The following is a 10425-nucleotide window of genomic DNA, read 5'->3' as shown; positions in this document are numbered from 1 at the left end:
TCAAGATAAATTTGAATATCATTAATCTGTAAAATAGTAATTTAAAACTGAATAACTTAGTCTGGAATAAAAAGAAATTCTTATGTATAACAAAAGTAAAACTAACAAATTTGTCGATCAAATATTTTTATTAAAACATTTTATAAATTACATATATTTCAAACTGCATCTAGGCATTACATGTGTCTCATTTACAAATTAGTTTTAAACAATATCTTCCTTATTTTACATGGAGCTCTAACATTTACAATGGAGTTTTTTAAGCAACATTTCACATTAAACTTGCAACGAAATATTAACATGGATTTCTTAAAATGTACAATAAGCTATCAAACGGCAACTTTGATATTTAATTACACAATGCGAGAGTCATGAAAATTTATAATCTATTGAAAATTCTCCTTGTAAAAATATATATCAGAACAAAATTAATGAACCTGAATGCATTAAAATTTAATTCTCAATTTTGTCACTTTAAATAGTGTCTAAAAAACTTTAAAAATAATTTTTTTTTAAGATTTTATTTTAAAATTGAAAAGTCTCTTGCACCTGAAACTTAATTTCCGAAAAATGAAGTTATATTTTGAAAATGTAATTTTTCAAACTAATTTATATGAAAGGCAGATTTGCACATTGAGTTTCTCTAGATTAAATTTTAGCCTACAATTTTACATAAAATTGGCACTACCTTTTACTGTCAATTCAAGTTATAAGGCTGTAAAGAATTTAAACTGTTAATTTATAACTGTCAGAAAAGGGCAGTTAAAAAATGTACTTTTTTTTACAAAAATTAGCTACATCTTTTTCTAAGAAAAGATTTTTTCACCTTTAGGTTTGTGTATATTAAAATCCTGAAGATTTATTGCTACTTAGTGTTTTGAGCAAAAAATATGATTTTTGCAAACACGATCAGTATAGCGTCTCAAGAGATCGGGAAACTCTTTCGTTCGAAAATTCATTGTTGTATCCTAGTTATTCTGTTAAGAGTCAAAGCTGCACGAGTACATATCAAAAAAGAATAACTAGTTTCAAGTTCTTAAACCAAGACTCTGCCATTAAAAGATTTCTACACTGCACAAAGAAACTAATCCACTACAGAAGCGCATATGTGTGAATCGAGAAGTTGTGAAACGGCTGGACGAGTGTGAAACATGACGAGGAAGCAGAGCGGCCGTCTACTACTTCCACGTCATATTTCTCACTAGTCTAGAATAAGGCTCCTATACTATCAGAGCCGACCTATCAAGTAATATTGGAGCAAACAAGTTAGCAAGTTAACGTTATGTTAGTATTAATTATGTTACGTGCTTATGTTAGCTCTTTGCTCCAAAAATAAATGATAAGTCGGCCTGTCTATAATTCAGAGGGTTCTAGTCTAGAACATTCCGAAACTTCCGATTCACACTTGCACACTTATGCTGTAGATAGATATCCCCAAATTGTGTAGATCTGCTATATCATTGACTATAAACGCTCTAGTACTGACTGTTTTTCATCTTTCAATCGAAATCTTAATATATACGTGCTATCAGGTTTAAATTTGGTTCTCGACAACTATAAAATGATACAGTTGCAATTTCGATGTAGTACCTCACAATTTACTTCATAGACAATTTAACTTAATCCAGCTCAAAACTGTTAGAGATTCCAAAATTAGTATTATATGACCCCGATTTCGAGTTATCTATAACATTTTATTGAACTTTTATTTGCATAGAAGATTTCTCGCCCGTTTTAACACTGATCCGCTTAGGATAGAACCCAAATCAATAATGAACTTAAAGATTAAAAAAACAACACTTCTCGGAATTTGCAAATCTACTTTTCATATAATACATCAGCATACAAGTTTTAATAGTGAAATAAGCTTATTGTTATCTATGTCATTAATTCTTAAGTATTAAACGCAATCGCAACATACTATGAGAATCGAAAAAAAAAATTTACTTTTAGATTTAAAACGGAACACATTAAGATAGTATGTTTATACTTTACCTCATGGATTGTTTCGGCTTCTGTTCAAATAGTAGATTCAATTTTCTATCAGAAATTTTGCCTTCTCTGACCAATAACCTATATTTGTAGCACTTTTACACAGGATCGGTATATTTAAAAGAAATAGTTCAGTTTAAAAATATGAGTTCGAGAACTCTTTAAACACTCATTTGAGTGGAAATCTATATTTACTTTACGTAGCACCAAAATCAGATTTGAAAATCTTAAATTGGTAATATTTAATTTATACTTCAATACGTTGAACTACTTTTTTTACAACACGTAAACTAATACAAATACTAAATACCTGTTTTATTTTATTAGATACATATGCAAGTTAAAATATTTAATTTTCCTTAAAATATTTTAAAATTGTATTAAATTATCTTTAATTTCAATAGGACGAATAAATTTGGTTATAATAAATACTAAGTTACAACATTCACAATTCAAATAGTTTTAAATTTTCGATTACATTTAGAGACTTTCGATGTAATATTAAATTCACGTTTCAATTTTGTCATCAAACTTAAATTTAATCTTATTTTTGAAGTAAATTCTATAATTTGATTTAGACCTCGAAGGGCGATTGAATTCATGCACCTATTTTCGAAACTATCAAATTATTAAAGCAATTATTTATCAGATTATGGAATATTCTGTAATGATTAATATGTGTACGAACCCTTTTCAACTAAAGCTCTACCATTTATGCTTTGAAAAATAATTTTTCTAGTACCCACTTTTCTAGTTTTAGACTAGCTTTACGTCAAGTTAAGGATCCAGTATAGTTAAAGTTCCTCATATCGTAATGCCTAGCAGCTGTTATGCGTTATTCTTTTTAATAGCTGTACAAGTTTTAAAGCTCGCCAAGTACTTTCCAGGGTGTTTAAAACCTGGGTCGAAAAGAGATTAATGCTGTGGATGTACGGCTCTATATGTGAAACGTTGTTAACTTAATCGATTCATACTTAGTCGAAAACAATTTACAATGAAACTAGTTATAAATCACCGCAATCGAAACTAGTCACTTAATATACAAGAAAGAACGTTTTTGAAGTCTACCCGTATTACAGCGGGATTTCAGTCACAATAGTTAGCTGGACAGCCTAATGTGTTTAGAATTTGTTTTAGTTTATACAAAGTCGGAAATTAATTTTTATCTTTTATAGTTATTAAAATAGATGCATGTTTTTAAAAATGTGTGCGTATCTTTAATGCACCTGTTACAAAATTTTTATTTTATCCGAATTAGAAATTTCAAAATACGTACAAAGCTGAATTTCAGTATTTCCAAAATATTTCTAAACGTTTTTTCCACGTTATTTTCACTAAACTTGGAAAAATAACTGAAAATGATCGAAACTGCATAACCTTAATTAAAAAATTTTACTATCTCATAATTTATAAAAATCTAATATAATTTTAAAATAAAAATTTTAAGTATACTCTAAATAAAATAGCTTATACCGCGTAACTATACCCCATTGTTTAAACTTATTTAGCCGCCGAGTCAATGAATTGATGTTAGCTTATTGTTAAAATATATGTTATAGTTAGTCTCGATGTTAGTAGTTAGCCAGAAGTAGCATGATGAATGAATAATATGAATGCATAACGAAATTCCTTTAACATGAATTGCTTTAAATTTGCTCATCCAGGAATATTTACATTTAAAAAAGGGAAAATTCAAAAATTTTCCAAACTTACTTTTTGAATCTATGGCTAAATAGTGTGTCACAGATTCTTTTAAAATTTTTAAAATATCCTTTTATCACGTGCTATGCTTACAGCCAGTTTCGCAGAACTAAAAGAGCCGAATCGTCCATAATATTAATCGGTGTTGAAATTTTTAGTTGAACGTATACTTTTAAGCACTGAATATATATCAAAACTGCTTTAAATATTTAAGAGGTGAGATTAAGCAAATTGAGGCATATCCATTTAAAGACTTTCGTTATGCAAATAGACTCGGCAGAGAAATAAGATTAAAAAATGCGACTAGTTTTGTAGAAGCCCATTTATTAATGTATCAAATATATTTCATAAGAAAGATAATTTTCGTTTATCTTAAGAAATCAACTGACAATTTGAAATATTTTATTTACCAAACTTCTAACTAATCTAACATTTTCAGAGCATACGATAATGTGTATAATTAGTACTAACTACAAATAAAAGTTTCTGTTACGCCAAAGCGTGTTAAAAGCTACCAGTTTTATTTTGAGTGACAAAATTAGAACATTTCTTGAGCAAACCTCTACCGCGTTCCGCTGCGCTAACTTAATTACTAGATAGTCTTGACTTTTCATTAATTTTCTAGTAATAGTTTCGTTCTCAAACTTTTTATATAATGCTCATTAATTCTTTTAAAATTTAGACTAAATGCGTAGAATTGTTATTGCGATAGATACTACATAAATGATCGACAAATTGTAAATTTAGATTTGTTTTGTGAAATTTACCTTAATACAGTTACGTAAATAAAAACCTAATGTGTAAAGTGCTAACTATGCAACATTGTTTTCCATCAAAGCTAACTAAGATTAGGACAAAAGTAAAATTTGAAAAATGCGATGCTATGACGCTACAGCGAGTCGCTAGCATGAAGGGTTTTAAACAACTTAAGTGATAAGTACACAAACCGATAGATCAGAAATAGTAAGATAAGATTTCTATTTCGAACAGTACGGGTTATCTTAAATACGTTAACTGGTATTTAATATGTATTTTACTGATGAGGGGAGATTAATTCATAACTATCAATTTTATACCGTGCGATTTATTAAGATAACACTGAATTTGCGATATTGTATGTTGGTTTTCCGTCATCCAAATATCTCGTTATCGCAAAGAGTTTTGACATTTTATAACATTGATTTAATACCGGTTTTTACCTGCGAGCTGCAATATCTTTTAAAAATTAAAACAAGTTTAAGAGTTAGTTAATTTTAATACCTTACAAATTTGAGATCAGATTTTGTCTATTCGATATAAATTCCTCAAATCTTTTTTTACAAACAAGTTTTGCTTAAACTTCAGATTAAGTGTATTTTAATGGTAGATTTTGAAATTAACCCACATTTAATTAAACAGATTCTAAAATATGAAAGTAACGTACGATGTATTTGGTGGAAAAGTAATATTTAAAAATTTGTGATACCAAAATAAAATCAGATATAAAGTTTTATTCATCTAAATATGTTTCGTCTGAGAATCGAACGAAAGTATTTTAATTTTTAATAATTCTCTGAATTTAATGATTTGAATTTAAACTGCCACACTAAAACAATTCTTTTGAATACAAATTTTAGATTTTAGTTAGTGTACTGGACAATAGTTTGAAGGAAAAAACAAATAAATCGGAATTGGTTCTTTTGCGCCAAGGATTAATTTTCTTAAATATTATGCCATAGCTGATAACGAGCAATAGCTAACAATAAGCTTGTCTTTAAAATTTTAAGACTATTAACAGTACGTATATATAATACATAGCTGATAGATTAGAGAAGGTGCTGCCAAATTTCAGAGACTTAGACTTTAAATTTAATTTAAGATATTTAATGGGTAAATATCACTCGTAAAATTTATGAGTAAAAATTTTTAAATATGATATAGAATACATTTATATTATAAATATGGATTTAGAATTAAAAATATTTATATAGCTTAATTCTTATCAGAGAAAATATTTAAATAACCAAAATGCCGAAAATGGAATTTTCATACTATTCAAGGAGAATGTAAAAATAAACCTCTTGTTCTGTTATGTCAACCAGGCAACTGAAGTAGGTCATCTTAGCAGACTACGATCATCATGGTAACTAGGTCAGTAATGGAGATCTTGGCAGACAACAGGCCTCATGGTAACTAGGTCAGTGATGGAGATCTTGGCAGACAACAGGCCTCATGGTAACTAGGTCAGTGATGGAGATCTTGGCAGACAACAGGCCTCATGGTAACTAGGTCAGTGATGGAGATCTTGGCAGACAACAGGCCTCATGGTAACTAGGTCAGTGATGGAGATCTTGGCAGACAACAGGCCTCATGGTAACTAGGTCAGTGATGGAGATCTTGGCAGACAACAGGCCTCATGGTAACTAGGTCAGTGATGGAGATCTTGGCAGACAACAGGCCTCATGGTAACTAGGTCAGTGATGGAGATCTTGGCAGACAACAGGCCTCATGGTAACTAGGTCAGTGATGGAGATCTTGGCAGACAACAGGCCTCATGGTAACTAGGTCAGTGATGGAGATCTTGGCAGACAACAGGCCTCATGGTAACTAGGTCAGTGATGGAGATCTTGGCAGACAACAGGCCTCATGGTAACTAGGTCAGTGATGGAGATCTTGGCAGACAACAGGCCTCATGGTAACTAGGTCAGTGATGGAGATCTTGGCAGACAACAGGCCTCATGGTAACTAGGTCAGTGATGAAGATCTCGGCAGACAACAGGCCTCATGGTAACTAGGTCAGTGATGAAGATCTCGGCAGACAGCAGGCCTCATGGTAACTAGGTCAGTGATGAAGATCTTGGCAGACAGCAGGCCTCATGGTAACTAGGTCAGTAATGGAGATTTTTTAAGACTACGATCCTCATGGCAATTAGATCAGCAATGCAAAGCCTAGTGTTAAAAATACAAAATGTCTTTATTCTGATAGTCAAATTAACATAATTTCACTCTAGTCAGAGGCAGTATTTGATATTGAGTCTAGTAAAGTTTTATAAATATTTGTTACGCAAATATCTCAGTCAACCCCTTTTGTAGGTGGGCCCTTTAAATGCATATCCAGAGTCTGCATTTTACAAAATTCATAAATCTTATAAAGGAGATCATATTAATCCGAACATTTAATTCCTGCAGGTAGGATCTCTGAGCTGTGTATTTTTCAAAAGGCTGGAGTAACACAGAAATCTGTATTAATAAATGCAGACGAAGTTCAAACGAAAACTTAATGGCGTTGTCAAAATTTCAATTACGCAAAACTTTAACTAACCACGGAATTAAGAGATTTATCTTTAGACCGTGAGGGAACATTACAGTCTGATATTGGTGAAAGTTCTTATTTTAGAGCTTTGTGCCAAATGACTAAATTAATTAGCCTCCCTGATCAGTAGGAGATTTTATCAGCAGAAGTTAAACATCTCAAACCAAGAAACTAAATTAAACATAAGCTTCAGATATGATGAAAGTTACATAGGACGCAATACTAATGTTATAAAGTTTTGTCCAAACAAGTTCAGTTTTTCAGTGAGACAAAATTTTGTACACTTTAAAACCAATTAAAAGCAGTGGGGGCCCCCGAGCGTTAATGATGCTACCTAAGCATAGACTGGTAGATACAAATTCTGCTCTTCGCTAGCACCGACCGCAGTGCTGACGTAAAATAACCTATATCGGATCAAGAGTTAGAAGCTCCTTGCCGTCAGACTGATCGTGGAAATCCACACAATTTTTAAGGCTAAATTTTGTAAGTAGGGCTTTAAAATTAAATTTAATGTAAAGTTTAAAACAAGATATCTGCTCACCTGGAAAGTCATGAGAAATCGTGGAAAGTCATGAATTTCGGTATTTAACAAAATTTGTCACTCATAATTGAACTTTTACTCTTTTTTTTTAAATTTGAAATCTAATGAAGATGCAGAGTATAATAGTTTTGATTATATACCTATCATTTCAATTGAAGTTATTTTAATACTTTAGTCATTAATTTAAAAATCTAAAATGTAGCAGATACCCTGTTTAAAAATGTGTAAAATATTTGTTAAATCAAATGAGTTCAAAACTACTCATTTTTTCATACCACGCTAACAGCTATATAGTAAATTTTATTTCATAAATTGCAAAAACATCTAGATTAATGTTATTACCCGAGCTTTTAACTATTTTATAATTTCAAAAAGAATTAAAAATTAAATAGTAATATTCAATTTTTAAAGACTTAATATGCTTTAAGATTGATAAAACAGCTGATAAAACAGCAAATTCACACTTGCACCATTATACAAAATCTACATGCAAAATTTCAAGGCAGTCTAAACTGAACTTTTGTCATGTGTGTTTTGTCATGGTCATGTGTTTTGTGTAAATTAGACGATATAAAATCAACAATTTATTAAATTAAAAGACATATAGAATATTTATTATATCACGTATTATATTAGTATATTATAATAATTAGACCCACTGTAGTGTTTTAATAATTGCATGTTTTGCACGAGTTTATAGGCAATACTTTTATATTTAAACACGTGTAATGAGTTTTAATTCAAGAGATTTTTTTATATACTTCCAGTTTGTATTTGTTTTTAACGTATTGCATTACAATGTTAACCAATTAATACACGAACGTAAACAAGTGCAAACCGGTTTCAGTCGCTTCAAAACAATAAAATTGTATAGTATCACCAGATAATTATGATTTTACGTAGAATCTTATACTGCATCTAATGATATTGCCTAGGACCGTACTTTCATTTTCATTTATCACCATGGAAAATTACTATCATTTCTAAAAATCGGAGATCAAAAATTTAAAGGGTTTTGAAAATCCAATGAATTAACGTTCAAACAAGGTTAATAAAAATCTAAATTTTCGTCGAAATAACCTATTTTTTTCTTAGTCTAATACCTTAAATATTTACTTTTATTTATGGAATAGTTCAATGTCTAAAGTGTTTTATAATTCAATAGATGATAAAATGCTAAACTAGAATAGATACATTAACACTAGATTGTCCAAGGAAGTCTTTTTGACTGCTTTTAATTTCAATTAGAAAAAAACAATGTATATAATGACTCAGTTTCTTATAATTTTGTGACTTTTTGTACACCATGAAATTTTTTTATTGTTAATATTTACTAATAACTTGTTCTATAACTGCAAATATAAAAAATATTGAAAATTTTAAGCAAATTTCTTTCTATATTAGTTATTTTTTCACAAGGCAGTCATTCTGACTGCTTTTGGGCAATTTATGTATTTACTAAGTTTCAGTCTTTCTAGTGTTAAATAAAATTTATTAAAAAATTTCTTGATCAGATCAAAATAAATCTTAGCTTCCTTACCCATCTAAATCTGATAATGATAGCCGACATTCTCCTGCACGGAATAGACTTTTAATATAGCAATGAAGCAACTTTATGTAGTTGAGTATCAAGCATCTATTTCGAGGTACATTCTTGGATCCTGCAAGAAAATAGGAAACATGTCATTAAAAATATAAAATTTGCTACATAGACAGTGGCGTTTTTTTTTATACTTTTGCGTAATAGAATTTAAATTGGCTGATGAAAGTTTCATACTTATGACTAATAAATCGATAATATTAGACCAGGATGCATAGCCAAATCTTTCAACAAAAAATAAGCAACTTTTAAAGCACTCAAAATATTTTTAAGCATATACATTAACAATTTTCAAAATATTTTTCAAAGACTTCAGATGATCATGATAAAATAACTAGTAGATAAAATAACTGATTATATTAGCTGTTATAAAATAATCGAGAGATTTTTCGGTTCGATATCAGAGGGTGGAAAATGAAGTCTGAACTTGAGAATATCTTGCAAAATGCAGCAGAGTGGCGCATGAGAAGGCAATAATCTCACCGAACCCAGCTCAGTAGACGCACATACGAACTCTCAAGTATTTCATCAAACATGTAAAATGATTGGCGCTTTCATACGCTATTGACAGATGGAACGCCGAAATGAATAGTGAAGAAGTTGAACAGAACTATGTGAAAAGCATGCTTTCGCATAATGCGTGGCGAAAATCGACATGGCAACGAAAAAAATCTCTTGTTTGAAAATTAAGCACTTTTTAAAAACACACAATGAAAAAAGCACGTTTAAGGGCTTTTTAAATAACGAAAATAAGCACCTTTAAGCCCTTTTTAAAAACGCTACGCACCATGTAGACTATTGCGACAATACTAGAGTTCGGTGCTAAATATTCATGCGGTTAAATTAAAATCTCCAATTCTCAGAAGAATTGGAGTTGTTAAAGGCTTAAAAATTTTAATTTCACAGTTTTGGCAAATTTCTTTTCTAGTCTGAATGACGTTTCAACTGTTTTCGAATTTTTAAAATCTGTTTACTTTAGAAGTGACGAAAATTACTAGTTACAGAAAATCACCGAAGAGCCCATCCCGGTGGCAAAATTTTTTAGAGATGTCTGCGACAAAACTTTAGCACTAATATCTTACTGCAAGATACTTTTAAACATATATGTTAAAAATTTAAAATAACAATGCTTTGTTTACAATATATATATTTTAAATTGAACGTGTAATAATTTTTATTCTGTTACTATGGGTGATATTCTCGCATGTTGTTGCGGGAGCAGAAATTATTTCCTTCTTCGCATATTGTAAATAATTATCACAATAAAGAAAATTATTAAAAATTGTGAAATCCGTAGTA

The 10425-nt window shown here is 30.1% G+C and overlaps 1 long non-coding RNA gene across 1 annotated transcript; it reads right to left on the bottom strand.

The window, feature by feature from the left end:
- Positions 1-2833: 2833 nt before the first annotated feature.
- Positions 2834-9386, bottom strand: LOC122271963 (uncharacterized). The gene is made up of 2 exons (XR_011636222.1): positions 9067-9386; positions 2834-6621 (listed from the first exon to the last, which is right to left on the bottom strand). It is a non-coding gene; the product is annotated as an uncharacterized lncRNA (long non-coding RNA).
- Between the last annotated feature and the right edge of the window lie 1039 nt (positions 9387-10425).

This window comes from Parasteatoda tepidariorum, chromosome 2, assembly GCF_043381705.1.
Source record: "Parasteatoda tepidariorum isolate YZ-2023 chromosome 2, CAS_Ptep_4.0, whole genome shotgun sequence".
Lineage (NCBI taxonomy): Eukaryota > Metazoa > Arthropoda > Arachnida > Araneae > Theridiidae > Parasteatoda > Parasteatoda tepidariorum.
This window is presented reverse-complemented; position numbering and strand designations above follow the sequence as displayed.